The 7,403-nt window shown below is 34.2% G+C and overlaps 1 long non-coding RNA gene across 1 annotated transcript; it reads left to right on the top strand.

The window, feature by feature from the left end:
- Positions 1–2,737, top strand: LOC144450410 (uncharacterized). Its single transcript, XR_013482239.1, has 3 exons — positions 1–234; positions 1,796–1,923; positions 2,481–2,737. It is a non-coding gene; the product is annotated as an uncharacterized LOC144450410 (long non-coding RNA).
- The last annotated feature ends 4,666 nt before the right edge of the window (positions 2,738–7,403 follow it).

The following is a 7,403-nucleotide window of genomic DNA, read 5'->3' as shown; positions in this document are numbered from 1 at the left end:
ATGCCAGTATGGGGTAATCATACAATAATGCAGCTTAAGTTAAGGTGTCTTTTTATGTGTAGTCGCGCCAATTTCAACGTATTATCGGAACGATAGAACGCTCATGATCTTCGAGAGAATCACAGAGGTATTCCATCCTAGTAACTGGTTTGGTAGATATAGCTAAGATGGCACTGTCAATGCTGTCGTGTGCCGAATGCCGTATGAAGACATAGAGGAACGACAGACACGTAGGTAAGTTGACAAAATTCTTTTAGTGAATTGACAAAATATTTTGTACCATTGTCATTATATGTATTCCATAACAGCAGACTGACTGAAAATGCTTGAAATGGTTAATTACACAGAAGTGAAGTTCATACATTGTGTCTCCGTTTTCACGACACTTTTTACGCACATTTCCATGATTGGATTTTATCTAAATCATGTAACATTGACTGAGAAAAATGAAGAACGTATACAATAGAAGTGAGTGACGTGTAACAAAAGTACAGCATACTTTGCTCTTTCGTGACCTTACTCCTGATAGTGCATATGCATGTCTTCTGAATATTCATTAACTGATGTATTAAAGCAAAAACTTGGGAAAAGGCGGGAATACAACATATGTGTATCTGATGTTGTAATCAATCCCGTTAGTAAACTGGCACACTTTATTAATCTAGTGATCTCGTATAACATAGACATGTATGGAATTTGGTGAACATACGCTTTCACTATATTTTAGTTCAATCATCAACCAAGTAGTTAATTGCTTGCTTACTTACTTACTTACTTACTTACTTACATACTTACTTATTTGATTAATTAATTAATTAATTAATTAACCAATTAATTAACCAATCAATCAATCAATCAATTGTAAAGTCTTTTAAGATGGATGTGTATATATCTGTACGAGTAGGTTGATAGAACTACTAGATGTAGACACAGGAGACAGTGTTTGCTATTTGGAGGTTGTTAAAAGGATCAGTTACACTGTGATGAGGAGGTGGTATATGTGGATGTTTAAGTCATTAGGACCACTTGGCAGTTGAATGTGTATTTTGTGGATACTGCATCGATCAGTCAGTCAATTAATCAATCAATCAATTAGATCAATCAATAGACCAATCTGTGGATCGATTAATTTAATAAACTTAACGAATATTTAAAAAAGTTATCTTAGGTATCTTATAACTTGAAGTCTCAAATTACGAATGTATGAAGGCTTTGGTTTCAATTAACTAATTAATCAATCAATTAATTAATTAATTAATTAATTAATTAAATAATTTGTTTATTTATTTATACATATATTTTTATAATTCTATTATTTATATGAGATGTCGTACAATATTTACGAACACTATAAAAACAAAGAACAAATTCACAAAGTTCCGTAACATTTACAAATCAACTATTTATTTTAGTACATTTTCTCTAAAATTACTAAGACCGGTAAATATGCTGGTATTTTGCAAGATATTGATAAAATTGAATGTCCTAGGTAAAAACGAGTTTTTCCTTTTGTGTGCAATTAAAACGGGTCACTTCAAAAGTGTAGTGTTAACGGTGCTTCCTAGATCCTGGAGGGAAAATGAAACGGAAACCTGGGAACAATATACATTGGGTTAATTAAAAGAGCCGTTTCCCTCGAGATTGAAGGCTTTAAAATACTGATAAAAGATTACTGTAATCTTACTTTACTTCATGTTTATATATATTGTATAAATGTGTTGATTCTTGAACAGGCAATTAACACATACACGGCTATTACATATAGTAATTAGTGTGTTATATATACTATCTGTAGGCTCCATAATGATGGACGTTGTTGAAAACACTCAGAAGAGAATTTATCGTCAGCAAATTATACAGATTGAACCTGCTGAATAAGAAGATAGAAGATTCGACCCTAAAAAAATATTGAGAGGAGTTTCGGTACGTCACAGTTATTTACCTTTTTACACCTCTCATCATAAAAATTTAAAACAAAGCATCAGTATTCATCGAGTCACAGTTTGTAATCATTCTTTCAAGAAAAAAAGAAACGTTTACAAAAATAGCGCGCGTTTTACATGTATTCATTTACTTTGACTGAAAATGCCATGTGTTGACGTGATACTGACTGTGTTGACCTTCATCAGTACTGGTGCGATACAGTTACATCGGATCGGATGACACTGCATGCACTCAGGACTAAATATAGTCACTCCTATTCAATCGACCATGAACATATACAAATAGTTTACATTGTAAGTACGTTCAGTGTGTTTCACAGACATTAGTAGGACTTTTCTATATTACTTTGTTTCGGATAGATACAGTATATTACCAAATAATATGGGTACATTTCTCGCGTAATTGTTGCTGGAAATGTAATTCATAATTACTAAAAATCATCACTTAGATAAGTAAGTAAAAGTTGTATTTGTGTAACTTGTTATTGTTTTCTTAATACTAAAGATAATTAAACTATGGCATCTTTTACTTCGCAGAAACTACAGAGACGGTTGACAGTTAATCGGCCAAGAAGAAAATAATATTTTATAAGACAGTGCTATATATGAGTTCTGATGACGACGAATCGGAATGGGAAATTTGGAAGTAACACAAGATGAACTAGATGACATTGTGTAGCAAACGAACAATCAATGAATTGCATGTTAAGGGAGAGTTCATTTTTACGGCTGGGGATGTGCCGGGAATTGTTTGTGTTGTACTGAAACAGACTTTTCCCCTTGTGAGCCCTTCATCCGAAAGAAGCCCCACCCCTAAATGAAAACAATTACTATTTAAAAAACAAACAAACAAAAAAAACGTTAAAAGCAATCTCCAAGTGTATGTCATGGGGTGTTTATAATTACCGAAGGCGATGGTGTTGAATAGCCAAAGAATACTGGAATATGGTCTTCAACACCTCAATTAGTAATTCAAAAATTATTCTACAGCACAATGTTATTGTCCCAATTTTAACGATATTGTATACATTGTAGATTTGCTGACATAATGATGTACATGACAAATTCTAGCCAAACGTTTTTACTTGAGTTTATTGGGCACTATCCAGTTTTCAATTTATTACACATGCGCGTACGTGTGTGTGTGTGTGTGTGTGTGTGTAAAGATAAACTATTAATGGAAGGTTATAACCTGCCACATAATTGTACATAAGTAAATGCACCTTACATAATTGCGGCAAAGCTGAAACATTTTTTTTCTTCAAATTTACAAGGTTAATAACTGCTCCTGGGGCTTAGTTTGATTCGGAGAGGCAAAACTCGGAATAAGTCAAACCGTCCCACCGATCTGCTTTGTAAAAGTGATGACTTAGCCCCCCCCCTCCCCCTCCGGCCGTAAAACTGAATTTGCCCTAAAATGCTTTGAGCAAATTTAGGTAAAGTTTGAGCGAAGGGAGGGTGTTTTAAAGTGGCACAAACTGAGTTTGTAAGCATATTACTCAAGTGAAAATAATTTAACAAACCACATTCCAGTACATTGTTAATATTAATGCATGTCGTTTCCCATGACATTACGATTACATAGTACTGATTTCCTGAACATGTTTTTATATCATTACGTATTATAAATGAAATCATCGGATATTTTTTTTAATTATATCATGACAACCATGTTTGAGTTCAGTCAATCACAAGTGGTGGTGGTGGTTAAGTGTGCTTCAGTAAGTACAATACTGCAAAAATTACACCGAAGTACTTATAAACTCAGCTTGTGCCCTTCAAGTCTAAGGCGAAAACTATTAGTGTTTCCAATATTTTGTCTTCACTCTCTTCAGGTTATATTGTTAAATTTATTGTACTGAATTACGTGTAAATGTTTCACTAATTTTCCATAATGTGCATATAGAGATATGGCAATAATATAAATATCTGACCAAACTGCCAGTGTGTATGTAGTTCTACAAGAGTTTACATATATCATATGTTGTGCTAGACAACCACGGTGCATTTCACCAAGTTTGCACATTGAGCCAATTTACTAGCTGTAATTCTGGGCATGTCAGTGCCTTTAACTTTGATATTGTTAGTATTGGTATTTTATGTCAGTAACTAAAGAGAAGGAAGGGCTTGTTAATTATTTGTCGATTTTCGAAGAACTTTTGTATTGTTTTTCTGAAGAAAAAAACTTAAACTAGAAATGAAAGCAATCGCTTATTATCGGAGACGATATATTACGGCCGCTAAGAGTTCACTATAGTTAAATGAACTCAATTCTTCAGTATGAAGTTGATCGAGGTCAGTGTCAATGCAACCGAAACATTAATACTATCAAATTATGATAGTTTCAAAATAGCATAGTTCACTCTCATTATCATTTATCATATTATTCTGATTCTTTTGTTTTACCGGCTATTGCTTATGTCTCCTTTGATCATCAAAAGAGGGCGTACAACTATTTGTGAGGAATTAATAACTTGACGAAAAGGAAGTGATTTAAGAGATTGTCGTAGAGGTCGCTGCATTGATGAGCAACTATTTCTTGAATGGGAATTTATGAGTATACACTTGATGTCACAATACAGCATTCGTGTGAATAGACTAGCAAACACAATAGATCAGTTATTCAGAGAAAGGTAGGACCTAGCCGACCCATTCCAATATTCCAATATATATATATATATATATATATATATATATATATATATATATATATATATATATATATATATATATATATATATATATATATATATATATATATATATATATACCTACATATAAATAGCAAGTGACAACTAGATATAGATAATTGTTTCACATATTTCTTTTCTTCTCTGTTTTGTAATGGTTTAGATAATCACCTCTGGAGTACACTCCTTTAATAAATTATTCTTATTATTAATTAATAACGTGTTTGTGTAATCATTTATGCAAATGTATGCATCGGGTATGAAAGATATTCGTGAGTATTCATATGGGTATGCCTATAGTATTCTCATCAGTTTACGTTAATAATACGTTTACATATCCCTGAATATGCCCTGATTATGGTTAAAATACGCCCATATTCCTATCATAAGGCATGTATTCACATCCTATTCATAGGCGTATGCTAAGATATTCATGGTGAGAATATGATGTGAATATTATGTGTAAAAGTGGTTCATCTTCTCATCGTTTTTCATGCTATTCTTATGAACATACGTCGACTCCAAATTCTTAGAATACGTGTGCATATGTCTGAATAGTAGGATATGCCACTAGATATTTACTACAAATGCAAACGTTTTCGTATGCGAATATGTATCATTTGGTGTAGTGCTAATCATTGAAACAAACAACATATGACGTTGAAAATTATAGGATGAAGTAACAATGTAAATAAAGGAATCTTTGTAAAGAAATTGACAGTCATATTGCCATCACAATATAAATATATAAGAGCTGAGGAGTAGTACTGGTCCCTACTTGTAGACCTGTAAACTTATAGGTGGGGACCAGGACTACTCCTCTGTTCTTATAAAGTTATATGTAGTGTGATGGCAATATGACTGTCAATTTCTGTGGATAAATACCTTTATTTACATTATTTCATCCCATACGTTTTACCTTCATATGTTGTTTGTTTATTTATTTGTTTGTTTGTTTGTTTGTTTGTTTGTTTGAACGATTAGATCACTCATTGAGCCCAAGCCCCATGTGAAGAGAACGTAAATATTAACTGCATGTCTAAGATCTGCAGGATTCACCTAGTTATATTAGAGTACAAGTATTTGCGTCTATTTGCATCCATTTATGCAGGATTCAATTGTAAGATAGGTCAGTTTTTTTAATGAAAATTTTTGCAATGAAAATGACTAACCAGAAAGAACTTTTCTTCTCTTGGCAGTACCATCCAAGATTCAAAACGCTAACATTTCAAAAACTACCTTTTTAAAAATAAAAACCATTTTTTCATCCCAAAGTATACATGCCTCACACGTTTGCGAACTTTCAACTACACCTCTATTATGAACCAATCTGGGAAAGTGGTGTTGCTGGTTGATGCTCAGTTCCACAGTAATGATAGCGATGGTGTCCACAGGCAATGAAAAAATGAAAAGGCACAATGAAACACACACACACACACACACACACACATATATACATACACACATATGCACACACATGCATCCTGATTGACACATCCATAAGCATGACCGAATTCTTAGGTTGTGTAAACAAATTACAAACCAAAATACTTCATATCAATTGCAAAAAAAATGATGCTACTGATGGCAAGACCGAACACTCTTTTTTGAGTGTATCACTGCAAGTCAAACTCTGTCGTTGTCTGTCTTGTTTAACCAACTTTAATATACATGTGCTAATAAGTCTAAAATTTATTTGTAAATACGTTTTCAGTAGGGAATTACGTAGACGTGGTCACAAGTAAATGTAATAAGCATAAATATAGCGCACTATTTTGCTCTGAGCAAATATTCTTCCGCTCTGAGGTAGGCCGAGGTCGCAGTCTCAGCTCTGATCGATAAAGTTACGATTACAGACTACAAAATCTTTTGTAGTAACCGTGATAAAGTCAAGTTTATCAGGAATATTTCGTTCGTGTACATCTTTGTACATGGACGTTTTAACTCATACATGATGAAAAGGTCATCAGGATAACTTTAAACTTTACGAAATGATTGATTTGGCCAATATCTTTTTAAGTAACCTCTCAGGGTCTGATGTAGGGTCTAGCTGCCCTGCGCCCTCTGAGGCCTCTGATCTCTGTAGGCTCTGTGCCATCTGAGCTCTGTCTGAGAAGTCAACTCTACCAGCCAGTATGTAGTAGTATGTAGTGCTACGAATACAAAGCCAGTATGTAGTAGTATGTAGTGCTGTGAATACAAAGGGTAGGCTGTGCGCCCTCTGAGCTCTGTCTGAGAAGTCAACTCTACTGTGAGCTGTGCTGACATAGTTGTGCCGGGTGACTGACGCCCTCAACTATGACCAAGGACTGATATTAGAAAATACAACGAGGTCAGAACGAACAAGCAGCTATAATACAATAGAAGTACGTCTTTAGACGTCCCTCATGGTCTTGACTTAGCGACCACCTACGAGTTGGGGCTCATAGCCTATAGCCGTATCTTCTACATCTGGACGAAGATATTATCAGGATTGTACCTACCTAACCATACTAACAGCAATTACTTTCAGGTAAGACTACTTTCGTTGTTATTAAAGAAAACACAAAACTGAAGTGATGTCCGCGTCCGAGCCGGCGTGAATTTTTCCCCTGTAGTCGAACTACTCCCATAATATAGACGTGACAATGACAGGCGAAAGTTTGTTTGACTTGTAGCGAGTTTTGAAGATGGGTTGGCTAGTTAATATTTTTAGTTTCAAGTGCACTGTTTGAATTTGTGCTTGAGTATAAAACTACTGGTTGTTGCAAAGTGTTTCACAGAAAAATTC

This window comes from Glandiceps talaboti, chromosome 20, assembly GCF_964340395.1.
Source record: "Glandiceps talaboti chromosome 20, keGlaTala1.1, whole genome shotgun sequence".
Classification (NCBI taxonomy): Eukaryota; Metazoa; Hemichordata; class Enteropneusta; family Spengelidae; genus Glandiceps; species Glandiceps talaboti.
This window is presented reverse-complemented; position numbering and strand designations above follow the sequence as displayed.